This window comes from Bos grunniens, chromosome 23 (assembly GCF_055505025.1).
Source record: "Bos grunniens cultivar Pamir isolate PY7600 chromosome 23, Bosgru_T2T1.0, whole genome shotgun sequence".
NCBI classification, from domain to species: domain Eukaryota; kingdom Metazoa; phylum Chordata; class Mammalia; order Artiodactyla; family Bovidae; genus Bos; species Bos grunniens.
Genome location: NC_141187.1, coordinates 9815512 through 9836467, shown reverse-complemented (window position 1 = coordinate 9836467; position 20956 = coordinate 9815512). Strand labels below are relative to the sequence as shown.

At 45.5% G+C, this 20956-nt stretch overlaps 1 long non-coding RNA gene across 1 annotated transcript; it reads right to left on the bottom strand.

Annotated features, from left to right (window-relative positions):
* Positions 1-14057: 14057 nt before the first annotated feature.
* On the bottom strand, positions 14058-17963 carry LOC147346618 (uncharacterized). Its single transcript, XR_015153023.1, has 2 exons — positions 16497-17963; positions 14058-16302 (listed from the first exon to the last, which is right to left on the bottom strand). It is a non-coding gene; the product is annotated as an uncharacterized LOC147346618 (long non-coding RNA).
* Positions 17964-20956: the final 2993 nt, after the last annotated feature.

Genomic DNA, 20956 nt, shown 5'->3' with positions numbered 1-20956 from the left:
GCCAGGTGAGGGAACAATGTTCCGGATAAGGTCAGATGGCTCTGGGTTAAAGGAATCCAGGAAGCTTCCTGGAGGAGGCAGCATTCCAAGGAGGTGCTGAACGATGGCTGAAATTCTGAACAACAGCTGGAACAATCAGATGGGGCAGGAGCCAAGGAAGGATTACTAGTAGAGGCTCACAAAAGCAGAGGGCTTTTGGCAGGTGCCTGGAGCTGGGGTCCTGAAATATTCCTGGACACCCTCCATGCCAGGGATATGCTGATGTCTGGAGCTGAGAGAGTACCCCTCCCGTCTCCACCCTAGCAGTTCCTGGTCCCCAGCTGCCCTCACCTCAACCTAGACTTTTTTCTTGCTCCAGGAGGAGGCATGATGAGCATGTGGGGAAAAACATATACTTTCCTCAGTCGCTTGTTTGCTGGGTGAAGATGGGTATGTCACTTAACCTGTGTTTCAGCCTCCTCATCTTAATAGCTGTGTGACAGGTTACTTAACTGGTCTATGGCTTGTTTCCTCATTTGGAAAACGCAACAATGACAGCTCCTACGTCAAGGGTTGTGTATTACACAAGACAATCCAGGTAAACTGCTTAGCATGTCAGTACTTAGTTAATTTTATTTTCTTTATTATAATTACACTTGTCTCACTGGTCGAATTGGAATTCAATATTGGAATTGGATAGTCAATATCCAGTTGGAATTGGAATTGGATAAAAATGTGAAGCACCTCGCATAAGCGCCTAGAACCAAACAGTTGTGTCATAATTGGTGACTATTATATTGTCTCTAACTGCACGCACCCTCAAATCTCTCCCTTTTGGTCTCCTCCAGTGCTATGAAATTCCTGTTAGAACTTTCATAATATGAGAGGCTAATTCCCCAAGAGGGTCTTAAAGTACAACCAGGATGGAAAGACTAGAACATCTGCCCCCTCCCCTACTGTACCCGTGTCATTAGGGGATCTGGTGTAGATGGAGCCCAGAAAGGGGAAGTTTTGAAAAGGCAGCGAAGTCCAGAGCATGGAACATTCAATGTCCCTTGGCAGCTGGGCATTTGGTGAAGGATGGCAAGAGTGGGAGGGGCACTGGCATTCAGGAGAGGTGTGCTCAGAGAGACTGGACGGTCACAGAAGCTGAACCAGCTTGGAGCAGTCATGGGAAGGGTCATGGAGGGGGAGACCTGATCAGGCAGATTATGGGGTGTGGGGAGCTATTGGGGAGAGGGGATGACAGAGTGGATGGGCTGGACTTACTCCATTTGAAGTTAAAGTATGCATTAAATGAAGACCTTAGCAGCCCCAAGCCCTGAAAAAAATGAGTGGAAGATACACACACACATGCACGAACACACACACACTGCATCTCTCGCTCATGTGTAATCCAAAATAAAATGTTATTTTGGAAACTGACACAGAACTTCCATGCTTCCTAAAATTAAACTAGCTTCCTTCTAGATTTTCTGATCACAAAACTTAGGTTCATCAAAGTTAAACTAACCCCCTCCCCATCTTCCTCTTTTACTGTTTTGTGCCCCATCCAGAGACTAAGACTTTCTCCCATTTTCATAGTTCTTTTCAGTTTTCTTTTTCTGTTTTGTTGTGGTCCTGCGGTAAGGCTTGCAGGATCTTAGTTTCCTGACAAGGGTCCTCAGCAATGAGAGCCCAGAGTCATAACCACTGGACCAGCAGGGAATTCCCTCTTTTTCACTTTTCAAAGTGCTTTTTCCGAAGTGCTTTTCTCTGATCTTCCCCAAAACTTGCTATTTTCAGTCTCATTAAGTTCTGATCCATCTGGGATTCCATGGGACTCTCATTTCCCACCCAGAGCCCCAAACCATCCCTCAGCGGCTTCCTCTGCTAGACTCTTCATGTGGAGCAAGGAGGCAGGCATATGTAGACAGAAAGGCTGACCAGCACTGAACATGAACGTGGAAATCAATGAATGAGCAAACTGGTGGTTAATAACACGTTTAGCCTGAAAGAGATGGAGGCAAGTGGGGAGGATTTGAATTCCCTTTTGTTCTGTCAGTTATGGAAGGCTTCCAGGAGGAGGTGATGTTTTGAAGAGTTCCTCTCGTCTCACCACATCTCTGGTTAGAAAGGAAGGGCAGAAAGTGTGTCCCAATTCTGGCAGAGCAGGACTCTGAAGCCCAGAGAGGAAACATGACTTATTCAAGGTCACACAGCACATCAGTGACATAGCTGGGCTAAAAACAGATCTGACTTCTGGTCAGGTGCTGTGGTCACCAGATTCCTCTACCTTCCCCACAGATCTGCATGGAGGTGGGGCCCCATGGATCGGGAAAAGTGATTGGCCCAGTAGCCCCAGGGTGTTTTATTTTCTGAGCTGCCTCCCAACAATAGACAGAGGTGAGCAGGACACCCCCAAGGGACAAAAATCCTCCCCTCCTTATCTTCCCACCAACTGGCTTCACACTTGCAAACTGATTTCCATCACCTGCCTGGTGGACAGAGGCTGTTGTCAGCTGTGGCTCAAATCCAGAGACCAGGGTGTCAGGAGTCTTGGAATTGTGGCTTTCTCTGCCCATGACTCATGCTAGGAGAGTTAAAAATGCCCCAAAGACATATGATCTTGACAAGGAGGTGCCTAGTGTTAGACTATGCTTGACAGAGGGTGAACCCTCTCTCAAGGGTGAGTATGTGTCTCACCCTTAGTATGTGTCTGTGTTCATATACATAGACAATGGCAAACTCAGAGCACATTTCCTGGACCAGGCACTTCTAAGCACCTTACACACACGACATATAAACTACCAAAGTGAAAGTGAAGTCCCTCAGTCATGTACAACTCAGGCTCCTCTGTCCATGGGATTTTCCAGGCAAGAATACTGGAGTGGGTTGCCATTTCCTTCTCCAGGAGATCTTCCTGGCCCAGGGATTGAACCCGGGTCTCCCACATTGTAGGCAGACGCTTTACCATCTGAGCCACCAGATGTCCTATAAACTACCGAGGATAGGTACAATTACTAACCCCATTTACCAACAAGGAAAGTAAAGCCCAGAGAGGCTAGATAATTTGCCCAAGGTCACACAGGTGGTAAGTAGTGGAGCTGAGATTCAAACCCAGGCAAAGTGGTTTCAAAAGGCAGGCTCATAATCACTCAGCTAGGAAAGAAGCAAATTGTAACTGAGTATCTTACTATGCACATGAGTATTTTACATGATCTTAGTACTATTATCTCATTATACCAATGAGGAAACTGATGCTCTGTGGGTCCTTTGGTGAGGCTGCTGCTGCTGCTGCTGCTATGTCGTTTCAGTCGTGTCCGACTCTATGCAACCCCATAGACGGAAGCCCACCAGGCTCCCCCATCCCTGGGATTCTCCAGGCAAGAACACTGGAGTGGGTTGCCATTTCCTTCTCCAACGCATGAAAGTGAAGTCGCTCAGTCGTGTCCAACTCTTAGCGACCCAATGGACTGCAGCCCACCAGGCTCCTCCATCCATGGGATTTTCCAGGCAAGAGTACTGGAGCGGGGTGCCACTGCCTTCTCTTGGTGAGGCAGCTTTAAGTATAAAAAGGACGTTTGAGATGATCCGTAAGGAATCTGCTCTGGAAGGGACCTCAGGATCTGCACACCATTGCCACCTAGTGGCCTTATACCTTAAATGCAGGCAGAATACCTAAGCAAGTGCTGGGTGCCAAGTTCAACATCATTGAGAAAATATTTTCTGGAGTAAATGCTATTAAGACAAGATCATCTCTCGAGCAATTTTCTATAGCATGTGGTAAAAGAAATTTCCTAGTCTCTCCTTTTGTCCTGATGGCCTGGTGGCATCATCAGCACCATTTCTGGTCATGCTGACCACATGCCCTCTGCCCCTAAGCTGCTGTTCTTCAGTCACTCTGTTGTGTCCAGCTCTTTGCAACCCCATGGACTGCAGCGTGTCAGGCTCCCCTGTCCTTCACCATCTCCCCAAGTGTGCTCAGACTCATGTCCATTGAGTTGGCGATGTCATCCAACCATCTCATCCTCTGTCAGCCCCTTCTCCTGTGTTACAGGTGTGCAATATAGTGATTCACAATTTTTAAGTTATAGTCCATTTATAGCTATTATAAAATATTGGTCCTGTTGTACAATATATCCTTGTAGCTTATTTTATACCTAATAGTTTGCACATCATAATCCCTTCCCCTATATTGCCTCTCCCTTCTGTACTCTCTTGATAGTGTCATTTGGTACACAAAAGTTTTTAATTTTTATTCATTTATTTGGCTGTACTGCACAGTTTGTGGGATCTCAGTTCCCCAAACAGGGACTGAACCATGGCAGTGAAAACGCAGTCCTAACACTGGACAGCCAGGGAATTCCCCAAAGTTGTTAATTTTGATGAAGGCCAATGTACCTTTTTTTTTTTCTCTCCTGTTGCCTGTGTTTTTGATGTGATAGCCAAGAAATGACTGCCAAATAATCCAATGTCATGAAGATTTTCCCCTGTGTTTTCTTCTAAGAGTTTTCTAGTTTTAGCTCCTACGTTTAGGTCTTTGATTCATTTTGAGTTAACTTTTGTACATGGTGTTAGGTAGAGGTCTGGCTTCATTCTTTGGTGTGTGGATATCCAGTTTTCCCACCCCATTTGTTGAGGAGACTGTCCTTTCTCCACTGTGCAGTCTTGGTACCCTTGTCAGAAGTCATTTGATCGTGTCTACAAGTGTTCGTTTCTGGGCTCTCTACTCCGTTCCACTTGGCTCTGTTTCTTTATGCCAGTGAGCTTCTTAGGTGGTGCTAGTGGTAAAGAACCTGCCTCCCTATGCAGGAGACCTAAAGAGATGCGGATTTGATCACTGGGTCAGGAAGATCACCTGGAGGAGGGCATGGCAACCCACTCCAGTATTCTTGCCTTGGACGGAGGAACCCCGCGGGCTACAGCCTGTAGGGTTGCAAAGAGAAGGACGTGACTGAAGCGACTGAGCACACACGCACTTTGTGCTGGTTACTGTGCCATCTTGATTACTGTTACTTCATAGTATGTTTTGAAATCACGAAGTGTGGGATCTCCAGCTTTGTTCTCCTTTTTCAAGATTTCTTTTTTTTTTTTTTTTAAGCCCTAAATGTTACTAATGAGTTATCACTTGATAGCAAGACTATGTATTTTTTACTTATTATCTAATTTGTATTTGTTTGTTTTTTTTTAATTAATTTTATTTTAAAACCTTACATAATTGTATTAGTTTTGCCAAATATCAAAATGAATCCACCACAGGTATACATGTGTTCCCCATCCTGAACCCTCCTCCCTCCTCCCTCCCCATACCATCCCTCTGGGTCGTCCCAGTGCACCAGCCCCAAGCATCCAGCATCGTGCATTGAACCTGGACTGGCATCTCGTTTCATACATGACATTTCACATGTTTCAATGCCATTCTCCCAAATCTTCCCACCCTCTCCCTCTCCCACAGAGTCCATAAGACTGTTCTATACATCAGTGTCTCTTTTGCTGTCTCGTATACAGGGTTATCGTTACCATCTTTCTAAATCCCATATATATGCGTTAGTATACTGTATTGGTGTTTTTCCTTCTGGCTTACTTCACTCTGTATAATAGGCTCCAGTTTCATCCACCTCATTAGAACTGATTCAAATGTATTCTTTTTAATGGCTGAGTAATACTCCATTGTGTATATGTACCACAGCTTTCTTATCCATTCATCTGCTGATGGACATCTAGGTTGCTTCCATGTCCTGGCTATTATAAACAGTGCTGCGATGAACAATGGGGTACACGTGTCTCTTTCCCTTCTGGTTTCCTCAGTGTGTATGCCCAGCAGTGGGATTGCTGGATCATAAGGCAGTTCTATTTCCAGTTTTTTAAGGAATCTCCACACTGTTCTCCATAGTAGCTGTACTAGTTTGCATTCCCACCAACAGTGTAAGAGGGTTCCCTTTTCTCCACACCCTCTCCAGCATTTATTATTTGTAGACTTTTGGATCGCAGCCATTCTGACTGGTGTGAAATGGTACCTCATAGTGGTTTTGATTTGCATTTCTCTGATAATGAGTGATGTTGAGCATCTTTTCATGTGTTTGTTAGCCATCTGTATGTCTTCTTTGGAGAAATGTCTATTTAGATCTTTGGCCCATTTTTTGATTGGGTCATTTATTTTTCTGGAGTTGAGCTGTAGGAGTTGCTTGTATATTTTTGAGATTAGTTGTTTGTCGGTTGCTTCATTTGCTATTATTTTCTCCCATTCTGAAGGCTGTCTTTTCACCTTGCTAATAGTTTCCTTTGATGTGCAGAAGCTTTTAAGTTTAATTAGGCCCCATTTGTTTATTTTTGCTTTTATTTCCAATATTCTGGGAGGTGGGTCATAGAGGATCCTGCTGTGATGTATGTCAGAGAGTGTTTTGCCTATGTTCTCCTCTAGGAGTTTTATAGTTTCTGGTCTTACATTGAGATCTTTAATCCATTTTGAGTTTATTTTTGTATATGGTGTTAGAAAGTGTTCTAGTTTCATTCTTTTACAAGTGGTTGACCAGATTTCCCAGCACCACTTGTTAAAGAGATTGTCTTTAATCCATTGTATATTCTTGCCTCCTTTGTCAAAGATAAGGTGTCCATATGTGCGTGGATTTATCTCTGGGCTTTCTATTTTGTTCCATTGATCTATATTTCTGTCTTTGTGCCAGTACCATACTGTCTTGATAACTGTGGCTTTGTAGTAGAGCCTGAAGTCAGGTAGGTTGATTCCTCCAGTTCCATTTTTCTTTCTCAAGATCGCTTTGGCTATTCGAGGTTTTTTGTATTTCCATACAAATTGTGAAATTATTTGTTCTAGCTCTGTGATGAATACTGTTGGTAGCTTGATAGGGATTGCATTGAATCTATAAATTGCTTTGGGTAGTATACTCATTTTCACTATATTGATTCTTCCAATCCATGAACATGGTATATTTCTCCATCTATTAGTGTCCTCTTTGATTTCTTTCACCAGTGTTTTATAGTTTTCTATATATAGGTCTTTAGTTTCTTTAGGTAGATATATTCCTAAGTATTTTATTCTTTTCGTTGCAATGGTGAATGGAATTGTTTCCTTAATTTCTCTTTCTGTTTTCTCATTATTAGTGTATAGGAATGCAAGGGATTTCTGTGTGTTGATTTTATATCCTGCAACTTTACTATAATCATTGATTAGTTCTAGTAATTTTCTGGTGGAGTCTTTAGGGTTTTCTATGTAGAGGATCATGTCATCTGCAAATAGTGAGAGTTTTACTTCTTCTTTTCCAATTTGGATTCCTGTTATTTCTTTTTCTGCTCTGATTGCTGTGGCCAAAACTTCCAAAACTATGTTGAATAGTAATGGTGAGAGTGGGCACCCTTGTCTTGTTCCTGACTTTAGAGGAAATGCTTTCAATTTTTCACCATTGAGGATAACGTTTGCTGTGGGTTTGTCATATATAGCTTTTATTATGTTGAGGTATGTTCCTTCTATTCCTGCTTTCTGGAGAGTTTTTATCATAAATGGATGTTGAATTTTGTCAAAGGCTTTCTCTGCATCTATTGAGATAATCATATGGTTTTTGTTTTTCAATTTGTTAATGTGGTGTATTACATTGATTGATTTGCGGATATTGAAGAATCCTTGCATCCCTGGGATAAAGCCCACTTGGTCATGGTGTATGATCTTTTTAATGTGTTGTTGGATTCTGATTGCTAGAATTTTGTTTAGGATTTTTGCATCTATATTCATCAGTGATATTGGCCTGTAGTTTTCTTTTTTTGTGGGATCTTTGTCAGGTTTTGGTATTAGGGTGATGGTGGCCTCATAGAATGAGTTTGGAAGTTTACCTTCCTCTGCAATTTTCTGGAAGAGTTTGAGCAGGATAGGTGTTAGCTCTTCTCTAAATTTTTGGTAGAATTCAGCTGTGAAGCCATCTGGACCTGGGCTTTTGTTTGCTGGAAGATTTTTGATTACAGTTTCAATTTCCGTGCTTGTGATGGGTCTGTTAAGGTTTTCTATTTCTTCCTGGTCGAGTTTTGGAAAGTTGTACTTTTCTAAGAATTTGTCCATTTCTTCCTCGTTGTCCATTTTATTGGCATATAATTGTTGATAATAGTCTCTTATGATCCTTTGTATTTCTATGTTGTCTGTTGTGATCTCTCCATTTTCGTTTCTAATTTTATTGATTTGATTTTTCTCCCTTTGTTTCTTGATGAGTCTGGCTAATGGTTTGTCAATTTTATTTATCCTTTCAAAGAACCAGCTTTTGGCTTTGTTGATTTTTGCTATGGTCTCTTTTGTTTCTTTTGCATTTATTTCTGCTCTAATTTTTAAGATTTCTTTCCTTCTACTAACCCTGGGGTTCTTCATTTCTTCCTTTTCTAGTTGCTTTAGGTGTAGAGTTAGGTTATTTATTTGACTTTTTTCTTGTTTCTTGAGGTGTGCCTGTATTGCTATGAACTTTCCCCTTAGGACTGCTTTTACTGTGTCCCACAGGTTTTGGGTTGTTGTGTTTTCATTTTCATTCGTTTCTATGCAAATTTTGATTTCTTTTTTGATTTCTTCTGTGATTTGTTGGTTATTCAGCAGCGTGTTGTTCAGCCTCCATATGTTGGAATTTTTAATAGTTTTTCTCCTGTAATTGAGATCTAATCTTACTGCATTGTGGTCAGAAAAGATGCTTGGAATGATTTCTATTTTTTTGAATTTACCAAGGCTAGCTTTATGGCCCAGGATGTGATCTATCCTGGAGAAGGTTCCATGTGCGCTTGAGAAAAAGGTGTAATTCATTGTTTTGGGATGAAATGTCCTATAGATATCAATTAGGTCTAACTGGTCTATTGTATCGTTTAAAGTTTGTGTTTCCTTGTTAATTTTCTGTTTAGTTGATCTATCCATAGGTGTGAGTGGGGTATTAAAGTCTCCCACTATTATTGTGTTATTGTTAATTTCTCCTTTCATACTTGTTAGCATTTGTCTTACATACTGCGGTGCTCCCGTGTTGGGTGCATATATATTTATAATTGTTATATCTTCTGCTTGGATTGATCCTTTGATCATTATGTAGTGACCTTCTTCGTCTCTTTTCACAGCCTTTGTTTTAAAGTCTATTTTATCTGATATGAGTATTGCTACTCCTGCTTTCTTTTGGTCCCTATTTGCATGGAAAATCTTTTTCCAGCCCTTCACTTTCAGTCTGTATGTGTCCCCTGTTTTGAGGTGGGTCTCCTGTAGACAACATATATAGGGGTCTTGTTTTTGTATCCATTCAGCCAGTCTTTGTCTTTTGGTTGGGGCATTCAACCCATTTACGTTTAAGGTAATTACTGATAAGTATGATCCCGTTGCCATTTACTTTATTGTTTGGGGTTCGAATTTATACACCATTTTTGTGTTTCCTGTCTAGAGAATATCCTTTAGTATTTGTTGGAGAGCTGGTTTGGTGGTGCAGAATTCTCTCAGCTTTTGCTTGTCTGAGAAGCTTTTGATTTCTCCTTCATACTTGAATGAAATCCTTGCTGGGTACAATAATCTGGGCTGTAGGTTATTTTCTTTCATCATTTTAAGTATGTCTTGCCATTCCCTCCTGGCTTGAAGAGTTTCTATTGAAAGATCAGCTGTTATCCTTATGGGAATTCCCTTGTGTGTTATTTGTTGTTTTTCCCTTGCTGCTTTTAATATTTGTTCTTTGTGTTTGATCTTTGTTAATTTGATTAATATGTGTCTTGGGGTGTTTCGCCTTGGGTTTATCCTGTTTGGGATTCTCTGGGTTTCTTGGACTTGGGTGATTATTTCCTTCCCCAGTTTAGGGAAGTTTTCAACTATTATCTCCTCAAGTATTTTCTCATGGTCTTTCTTTTTGTCTTCTTCTTCTGGAACCCCTATGATTCGAATGTTGTAGCGTTTAATATTGTCCTGGAGGTCTCTGAGATTGTCCTCATTTCTTTTAATTCGTTTTTCTTTTGTTCTCTCTGATTCATTTATTTCTACCATTCTATCTTCTAATTCACTAATCCTATCTTCTGCCTCTGTTATTCTACTCTTTGTTGCCTCCAGAGTGTTTTTAATTTCATTTATTGCATTATTCATTATATATTGACTCTTTTTTATTTCTTCTAGGTCCTTGTTAAACCTTTCTTGCATCTTCTCAATCTTTGTCTCCAAGCTATTTATCTGTGATTCCATTTTAATTTCAAGATTTTGGATCAATTTCACTATCATTATTCGGAATTCTTTATCAGGTAGATTCCCTATCTCTTCCTCTTTTGTTTGGTTTGGTGGGCATTTATCTTGTTCCTTTATCTGCTGGCTATTCCTCTGTCTCTTCATCTTGTTTAAATTGCTGAGTTTGGGGTGTCCTTTCTGTATTCTGGGAGTTTGTGGAGCTCTCTTTATTGTGGCTTTTCCTCGCTGTGTGTGGGTTTGTACAGGTGGCTTGTCAAGGTTTCCTGGTTAGGGAAGCTTGTGTCGGTGTTCTGATGGGTGGAGTTGTATTTCTTCTCTTTGTTCAGTCGCGCTGTGGGGAGGGAGGGAGGGATGCTGCAAACAAATAACACTGGCGTGCGCTCGCAGTGCCTCAGCCACACTGGGTCTGCCCCCGCTCACGGCGCGTGTAGCTTCTCTGCCCACACTGCTCGGGCTCTAGGTTGTTCCGCCGGGAACAATCCGAGGCTGGCCCTGGGTTGCATGTACCTCCCAGGTCCAAGCCGCTCAGGTTCAGGCACTCGGGTAGTCCTTAGAGGCGCAGACTCAGTTGGGCCTGAGTTTTGTGCTCTTCCCAGGTCCGAGCAGCTCAAGTGATGAGGTGTTTGGCGAGCGCCAATGCTGCGACTTATCGCCTCCCTGCCACTCGGTTATCTGGGCGTAAGACCGGCGCACCTTCTCAGGCAGATGTTAACCGTCCAGACCCCCAAGAAGTTTTAGTTAGCAAAGAAGCCTGCTTACAGTTTTATAGATAATGTCTCTCTGGGGCTGCGATTGCCCCCTTCCGGCTCTGGCTGCCTGTCACCGGAGGGGGAAGGTCTGCAGCCGGCTATCTCTGTTCAATTCTTTGTTCCGTGCGCGGGCCTGGCGGTGTCTTAGGTTAGGGCTGGCTTTTCGCGTGGTAGATATCCCACAGTCTGGTTTGCTAGCCCAAATTATTTCGCTCAGATAGTGCTCAGGGTATTCAGGCCAGATTCTTACTCTAAGCGATGCAGCCCGCGCTGCGCCTCCCTGCCCAGCCCCCGCTTGCTAATGGCGCGTGCAGGCGTCTGCGCTGCTTCTCCGCTGGGGGAGTTACCGTAGGACTCTCAATCTTCGAGTTTTAATTGTTTATTTATTTTTACTTCCTGTTATGTTGCCCTCTGTGCTTCCAAAGCTCGGCACAGATTCGGCAGTGAGAAGGTTTCCTGGTGTTTGGAAACTTCTCTCTTGTTAAGACTCCCTTCCCGGGACGGAACTCCGTCCCTCCCTCTTTTGTCTCTTTTTTTGTCTTTTATATTTTTTCCTACCTCCTTTCGAAGAGTTGGATTGCTTTTCTGGGTGCCTGATGTCCTCTGCCGGCATTCAGAAGTTGTTTTGTGGAATTTACTCGACGTTTAAATGCTCTTTTGATGAATTTGTGGGGGAGAAAGTGTTCTCCCCGTCCTACTCCTTTGCCATCTTGGCTCCTCCCCCACCTTTTTCAAGATTTCTTTGTCTGTTTGTGATCACTTGAGATTTCATAAGAATTTTATGATGAGTTTTTCTGTTTCTGTAAAAACAGTCGGGCCCTTCATAGGGATTGCACTGGATCTGTTTATCATGAAGTGCCTTTTCTTACCTCTTTGAGGCTCGCCCTCCAGGATAATAAGCCTACACATCTTTGGGCCCAGGCAGTTCTGAGCCCTCACCCCAATTCTGCCATGGGCTGACTGCGTGAGAGGGAGCCTGGGCCCCAGCGGACTCCCCCCAGGCTCAGCCTTCCCATCTGAAAAATGGGCCAAATGGGGTCACTTTGTTGTGTTGTCAGAAGGATGAGCAATACTAGGAGGACAGAGTCGGGGCTCCACAAACAGTGGGTGGAGGCGCCTCCACCTCCTGAAGGGAAGGACTTTTCTCCTGGAAACTTGGGGTCTGGTCTGGGAAGGAGAGTGTGGCACTTCCTTCTCTCCGCTCTGTCTCTGGGGTCCTATTCCCCGATGGCCGAAGCTGCAGCGGCCCTGCAACTGGGCAGGACACAGTGGCGGAGCCTCATCTGTCCCCTTCACCCCACTTTGTCCCCTGCGCCCCACATGCAACGGAGCGAGTCAAGGAAGGAGCTGAGAACTCCCGACCCTGGGCCTGGCCCCCAGGGACCGAGGCCCCCGTGACTGTGGCCTGGGAGGCGGCTCCTCCTGACGCTGGCGCTGCACAGAGGAGACAGCTTAGACCGGGCACCTCCCTGGCCTCAGTTCCATTCAGGCAAAAGGGGGCACTTGATTTGGATAACCATGATATACACGTGGATCAAAAGCTTTGTGATTATTAACTAATTGAATCCTCACAACACTCCCGTGAATCCCATTAGGCAGGTGAGAAAACCAAGGCACGGAGAAAGCAAGGTGTTTCTCCAGGGTTGCTTTGGTGGCCTGACAGTTTGAGTTCAAGCCTGTTTTCTTTTGTTTAAATATAAACTTATTTTTATTTATTTGGCTGCGCCAGGTCTTAGGTTGTGGGACCTTTAGTTGCAGCTGCAGGATCTAGTTCCCTCACTAGGAATCAAACCCTGACCCCTCGCACCAGGGGTATGGAGGCTTAGCCACTGGGCCACAAGGGAAGCTCCCTCCAGAGCCAGTTTTCTTAAGCATGACCTCTAAGACAAGAAATATTACTGGGCTTAAGAATTACTTGAGGATTTGTTTAAAAGGCAGCTTCTTGAGGGTCTTCTGTAGGGATTATGATTCTGAAGATCTGGCAAAGCCCAGGAATCTGCCCCTCCCCCCGCTTTTTTTTTAATGTTTGTATTTCCAAATGGAAATTAGCTCCCTTTAAAGAAGAGAGAGAGAGAGAGAGAGAAAAAAAAAAAAAAAAAAAAACGTTGTGGTAAAAACACACACACAACATTAACTTTACCATCTTCATTAAGTGTTAAGTTCAGTAGTGTTAAGTATGTTTACACTGTTGTGCAATAAATCTCGAGAACTCTTCCATCTTGCAAAACTGAAACTCTGTACCTGTGCGTGTGAGCTCAGTCGTGTCTAACTCTTTGTGACCCCATGGGCTGTAGCCTGCCAGGCTCCTCTGTCCATGGGATTCTGCAGGCAAGAATACTGGAGTGGGTTAGGTTGCCATTTCCTTCTCCAGGGGATATTCCCAACCCAGGGATTGAACCCAAGTCTCCTGCATTGGCAGCTGGGTTCTTCACCAACTGCGCCACCTGGGAAGCCCTTGGCAACCACCATTCTATTTTCTGTTTCTATGATTTTGACTACTCCAGGTACTTCCTATGAGAGGAATCATACAGTATTTGTCCTTTTGTGACTGGCCTAATGTCCTTGAGGTTCATCTGTGCTGTGGCACGTGACAGAATTTCCTTCTTTTAAAAGCTGCATGATATCCCATCACATACATACTTACCACTTCTTCTTTAGCCATTCATCCACTGATGACCATACGGGCTGCTTCCACTTCTTGGCTATTGTGAATAATACTGGAATGAACATGGGTGTACAAATGTCTCTTTGAGAGCCTGCTTTCAATTCTTTTGGGTATATGCCCAAGAATAGGATTGCTAAATCATAGGGTAATCCTATTTTTAATATTTCAAGAAACCTCCATACTGTATCTCTATAGGGGCTGCCCCATTTTACATCATCACCAACAATGCACCTGGGTTCCCATTACTCCACACACACTGTTGTTATTTTTCTTAAAATAGTAACCATCCTAATGGGTGTCAGGTGTTATCTCATGGTGAAATCGCATACCTCACATAGGGACTTGAACCCATGTGCCAGGACTCGAACCCAGCCAAAACTCGGACTGGGTCTTGAATTCATGATCTTTTCATTAGAATCACTCACCTGATGTCTGGACTGACTGAGGCTCAGGTTCTTTGTGTCTCAGTGCAGAAGGAACTCAGCAAGAGGCAAAGTGACAGGCAAAAAGTAGATTTATTAGTATAAGACTCTCACAAGAGATGCAAGCAGGCAGGCGAGGGAGCTGTGCTCCGAGGATTATGTGGGCTGCAATTTTACAGTAAAAGGAATGTGTGGGAGGGGGAAAGACTACCTCTGTGAGTAGACGTCAGGCCTACATAGGGCTTGCGAGGTGGCCCTAATGGTAAAGAACCTGCCTACCAATGCAACAGACATAAGAGATGTGGGTTTGACCCCTGGGTCCAGAAGATCCCCTGGAGGAGGGTATGGCAACCCACTCCAGTATTTTTGCCTGAAGAATCTCAGGACAAAGGCACATGGCAGGCTACATAGGGTTGCAAAATATCGTGCATGACTGAAGCAACTTAACACCCATCCATGCAGGCTTATATCACTATCTCCTCCATTGTGCTGGGCAGGAGGGTGTCTGACCTTAGGTCAATTATTCAAATCATTAGAAAGGTGGTGACATTTTTCTTTCATCTAATGGGACTTACCTAGTGGCTTAGTGGTAAAAAATCTGGTTGCAAATACAGGAGACGCCAATTTGATCCCTGGGTTGGGAAGATCCCCTGGAGAAGGGAATGGCAACCCACTCCAGTATGCTTGCCTGGAGAATCCCAGAGACAGAGGAGCCTGACAGGCCCCAGTCCACGGGGTCACAAAAGAACTGGAAACACCTTTGAGATGAAAGAACAAAAAATACGTGCTCAGTCGCTCACAGTCGCTCAGTTGTGTCAGACTCTGCAACTACAGACCATCAGACTCCACTGTCCATGGGATTCTCCAGGCAAGAATACTGGAGTGGGTTGCCATTTCCTCCTCCAAGGGATCTTCCCAACCTAGGGATTGAAGCTGCGTCTCCTGTGTGTCCTGCACTGGCAGGCAGGTTCTTTACCACTGAGCCACCTGTGCTATGCTTAGTTACTCAGTCGTGTCCAACTCTTTGTGACCTCATGGACTGCAGCCCTCCAGGCTCCTCTGTCCATAGGGATTCTCCAGGCAAGAATACTGGAGTGGGTTGCCAAGCCCTCCTCCAGGGGATCCTCCCAACCCAAGGGTCGAACCCAGGTCTATCACACTGCAGGCAGATTCTTCACTGTCTGAGCCACCAGGGAAGTCACCTGGGAAGCCCCAAACAACAAATGGCCTGGGGCATATCTCGTGCTTTTATTTATGGCTTTATATTATAGTTAAGCAAGCCTGCTTCACTCCACAACATTCCTGTACCTTTCTTTAAGGGACCATTAACTCACAGCGGTCTCCCAAAGTTCCCTAGGTTTCCCTCTTAGTCCCCTACTGGGACTTCTACAGCTACCTGTATTCTATCCCTTTCATTGGTGGTTTTGATTTGGAAACTGACATTTTGTAAAGCTCCCCATGTGATTCCCTGGTGGCACCTGGGTTACACTGTGAGAATCAAAGCTGTAAGATGTTTCCCTGTTCAAAACAACTCAATGACACCTGGTACGGGGGAGGGGCAGGGAACAAGCCCCAAGAGATGACACACACAGGGAGCATGGAGGTGCCACAGTTCATGGGACTCATCCACGCTCATCTTTGCACCCTCAGATCCTCCTGACATCAGCAAAGCTATCTGGGGAGTTCTGGCAGGCGGAACTCCCCATTTCTGCTTCTTAAGGATGAGAAACAGAGCCTGTGGAATTTGCCTGGAGGCAGAAAGTCAAATCTTCACCTTGAAGGCAAGGAAGACAGCTGGAACAGCTCTCCGATTTGCTGACATCCACTTCTATCGCTGAGGCCGTGGAACTGCCACGTGGCATCAGGCTGGCGGGCACTTCCAGCCAGCCACAGAAAAAACGCTGAGGCATCAGAGGGGAAAATGCCCTGCCTTCTGTCCATCACAATGTCAGAGCTCCAGGCTGACTTGTTTCCACACTCAGCCAGGAGGCTCAGCCCCACGCGGGGAGAGGAGCAAGGTGGGAACAGACTCGTGACTGTTGGATAGGCCCTTACAGGTCTCTGAATCATCCGCCTTCCCCTTCAGCTGTCTCGGCCCTGCAGACCGCAAGAGGCTATTCTGCCAGGCGGCCTGAGCAAGGGAGGGGGCCCAGCGTGGATGCTCCAAGGCCAGTGGAATGGGCCCGCAGAGCTGCAATGCCACCCGGGAGCCTTCGCCGCAGGGTTGATCTGTGTCTTCTTCCTGCTCCATCTGGCCCTCCCTGGCAGGACTCCCGGCTCAATTTACCACTGGCAGGGCCATATGTCCTGCCAGCCCTCCAGGGCCTGCAAGTGACAGGGGCAGGGCGGAAAGATGAAAAAGCTAATCCCTTTTCTTTCCACAGCTCCAACCCTGAGGGCGAAGGAGGGCACCACCCATCCCCCTGTGCCCTGCAGCTCCAGGTGGAAACTCTAAATACTGGGTGGAGTTCCGCAGAGTCAAACACTGGAATTCCTTCCTGAGACTGGAGGCCACTCACCCGTCCCCGCTGCCCCACTCCACCGCTCAGCGGCTGGTGCAGACTTTAGTTGGTCCCAGTCTCCTAAGGCCTCAGCTTGGGCTCCAGTTCAGACCAGCCTGACTCGGAATCTCCAAAGATGGCCCCACCCATTCCTCCCTACAGGCACCTCCCATCGGGGGTGGGGCCTGTCTCCCTCCCCTGAAATCTGGGCGGGTCTTGTGACTTGCTTTGATCCAGCCATTGGGATGGGAGTGGCTTTTAGGAGACCTAGCAGCTTCTGCTTCTGTTCTCTCTGGGAAGCCACCATGATGCTTTGCTGCTGCTGCTGCTGCTGCTAAGTAGCTTCAGTCGTGTCCGACTCTGTGCGACCCCATAGATGGCAGCCCACCAGGCTCCCCTGTCTCTGGGATTCTCCAGGCAAGAACACTGGAGTGGGTTTAAAGAAGCTTAAGTGACTGAATGTGAGCCACCACGTGGGGAAAGGGAGGCCACGTGGGGGAAATGCCAAGGGGGGTCCTCTGGACCTTCCAGGCTAGCCCAGCCACCAGCTGAGCGAATGACCCTAGCTGTGGCCCAAAACCAGAGGCAAGGTTAACAACACATTGGGTGATAAGCTGTCTCCATGAAGCTTAAAATACAAGGGTGGAGACAACGCAGGGAGAGCCGCAAGACTTGCATCTGTGAGGGCAGAAGCAGAACAAGATCAAGGCGGGCAGGGGCCGGGGGCTGCATCTGGTGACCCGAGAACAGGAACACCCCAAAATAAGCAACAGATATTTCTGGTAAAGCATGGTGGCCAGTTTGGGAAGAGCAGGTGACACTGGGGTGTGTCTCAGAGCAAGGGGCTTGGAGGGGCTGAGCCATCCAGCTGCTATAAACTCCTGAAAGAGCCCCTCCAAGTCTCCCTGTCCCAGGGAGAAACTGCTGACTGTGAATGAAATGGAGCTGCAGAAATGAAGGAAAGGGAAGGGCCAGAAAACCTTAGTTGTGCCAGTGATGAATTGATTGCCTCTCAGGTCCCGCACGCCAGCTTTCTTTGCTCATACCGGAGGAGCTCACAAGGGATTCTATACATTTGCTAGTTCTGGCCGCCAGAAAGCAAGACATAATGATCAACTCTACAGCAATGAGCACCCCAGAACCCAAACTGTGGTTTTGAAATAACATTTCCTATGAAAAGAAGTCGGGAAATTTTATTTAAAAAAAAAGAGGCTGTTTTGGAAGTTCTCTTGGCAGCTTTACCATGTCTGGACGCGGCAAGGGCGGGAAGGGCCTTGGAAAAGGTGGCGCAAAGCGTCACAGTAAAAAAAAAAAAAAAAAAGAAAGAGGAAAAGGGGAATTCCTTATTGGCCCAGTGGTTAAGACTTCTTGCAGCGTAGGGGATGTGGGTTTGATCCCTGGTCGAGCAGCTAAGCCCACATGGGCTGGAACCCAGCACTGCCAGTAGAGTACTCATCCACCATGACCAAAGACCCTGCCTGACATGAGGAAAATCCCAAGTGCCGCAACTAAGACCCAACACAGCCAAAGACATAAATATTTTTAAAAAAGAAAGAAGAAACTTTTTTAAAGTCAGGGCTTCTTGGAAAAATGCCTGGTTTCAAGTCTAGAGCAGGAAGGTTTAAAGGACAAAAGAAGACTGGACTACCTTGATGCAGCAGCTAGCAGGAAGTGCTTGAAGACTAGCAGGATGTCAAAAAGAAACCAGTTTGAAGCGACTCCCACTGGCCCATGTGAGCTTTAATTATGATAACAATGGCAAGGGATTCAAATCAATCAAATATGTTTTAATCTATAGGTTCTTGCTGGCGGTGCTCTAGTCGCCAAGTTGTGGCTGTTTGTGAGCCCATGGACTGTAGCCTGCCAGGCTCCTCCATCTATGGGAGAATACTGACGTGGGTTTGCCATTACCTTCTCCAGGGGATCTTCACAACCGAGGGATCAAACCGGCATCTCCTGCATTGCAACAGATTCTTTACAGACTGAGCCACCAGGGAAGCCCATAAGTTCATAATGCTATTAAAAATTAATTTGGTCCTCTTGATAGGAAAGCTATTTATTATCTTAGAAACTGGTAAATAAAAGAAATGAATCAAGCATTTATCCTGTCTTCCTTATATGACCTATGCCACCGGGTAACCAAATAAAGATGACAGGAAGCATTGCTTTAAAAATGATTTCCACCAATAAATGAAATAATAGAATCACCATTTTGCTACCCTCTGTGAATTAACTGGTACAAGCACTGAGCAGCCACGACTGCTAACATCACCAAAAGAGAGGCAGCCAGACATGGTGTGCCTGCTGAGGGAAGCCCGCACCGCCGCCTGGAATGTGGCCTGAGGGATCCAACCAGAGCCCGGTCAGCACTCTGGGCCCAGCTGCCAGTTTGCCAGAAATGCAGGCGACGAAGGAGCAGGTTGAACTGCACTGTGTGTGCAGTCAGCAAAATCTAGACCGAGGAGACTCCACCGGTCAAACAGCCCAGATAGTCCAACAAATTAACTGTAAACAGGGAGACATGGGGAGAATGGTCAACATACCCTAACTGACCCCCCCAGTGAGTTGTGCCCTTATATAATCCCTTCCCCCGAGGGTGGGTATAACCTGCAACTTGCAGGTCGTAGAATCTGGCCAAGGTGATGGGATGGCAGCCCCATAACCATCTTTTGTTATCTAAAACTCCATCTTAGCACATGCAAGGGGAGACTCCTCTATTGGTCGTCTTACAAAATATTTGTTTATTTATTTTAAAGATATTTATTTACTTGACTCTGCTGGTGGGTCTTGGTTGCAGCTTGTGGGCTCTTAGTTGTGGCATGCAGGATCTAGTTCCCTGACCTGGGATCGAACCTGGGCCCCCCGCATTGGGAGCATGGAGCCTTAATTGCTGGACCACCAGGGAAAGTCCTTCCCCTATTAGCCTTAAATAAGAAAACAGCCAGGCTGTGAACAACCTATGGAGAGCGCCACATGACAAGAAATTTGGGGTAGCTTCTAGAATTTAAAGCAATGGCCAGGAAATACTGGGGCCCACAGTTTTGCAGCTGCGAGGAAATGAATCAACAGCCAGAATGAACTTAGAAGTAGATTCTTCCCCAGTCGAGCCTCCAGACAAAAATGCAGCCTGACAACATGTTAATTGCAGCTGTGAGTGAGGCTCTGCGTGGAGGATCAGCTCAGGGGTGCCCAGGCCTCTGACCTATGGAAGCTCAGAGATAATGCACGTGTGTTTTCGCCCACCGCATTTGTGATAACACGTTACACAGCACAGAAAAACTAGACACTTCCCTGATGGTCCAGTGGCTAGGACTCTGTGCTCCCAACACAGGGGCCCAGGTCTGATTCCTGGTCAGGGAACTAGGTCCCACATGCCACAGCTGTGAGTTCGAGTGCTGCAGTTAAAGATGCCATGTACCTCAACGAAGACATGGCACAGCCAAATAAATCATTAATAAAAAAATAAATATCCTTTAAAATGTATTTTTTAAAAAGATGGTAAATTGTATGGTGTATATATTTAACACAACTTAAAATTTAAATGGGCAAAAGATTTGTAAAGACCTTTCAGAAAAGATACCACACGATCAGGCCACAAACCTTAAATATATACAATGTTTATTTGTCAGTCATACCTCATTAAAGCAAAGGGGAAAGTTTATTTTCTATTTAAAACAATACTTGTTGATGTTTGGCAGAAGCCGACACAATACACGCTGTAAACCAAAGAGTCTTCAGTTAAGTTTTTTTTAAACAAAGCTAAAAAAAATAAAGTAATACTGATAAGTAACTTCTCTTGAGCATCTGCCATGTGCAAAAGGCACAGCTCCAAATGCATCATTTATACAAACTCTTTTAGTCTTCCCCACAACTCCACCATGTTAGTACCATTGTTATTTCCAGCAAAGAGAGGATGAAACCAAGGCAGGGAGAGGCTAAGAGATTCGCCCAAGGCCCCACCGATACAAAGTGGCAGAGGCCGCAGCAGGCGGTGTAGCTCTGGAGTCTGTGCTCTCAGTTGCAGAGGTAAAGAGGCTCTGATGGGCCGGGGAGGAAAGTGTGGCTGCCCTGCTGGTCCTGATGGACTGTGCTGAGGAAGGAGGTCCAGCAGGAAGAGGATATTGATTTTACTTTGGGGGTTTTTTTGGCTGTATGGCACAGCATGCAGAACTTCCCCGACCAGGGATTGAACCTGTGCCCCCTGCATTGGAAGTGTGGAGTCTTAACCGCTGGACCACCAGGGAAGTCCAGGAAGAGGATACTGAGACAGGCATTTCCAAAGCAAAATGCATCACAAGCTTCATTCGTTCCCTTCAGAAATCTTTACCAAGCCTCTCCTGCATGCCACGCACTGTCCCAGGCTGCTGGGGCTCTAGCCGCGAGCACCTCAGGCGGAAATCCCTGCCCTTGTGGAGCTGAGATTCCAAACCTTCCCATGCTTCTGCTTTTCCAGCTGTAAAAGGGATACTCAAAGACTG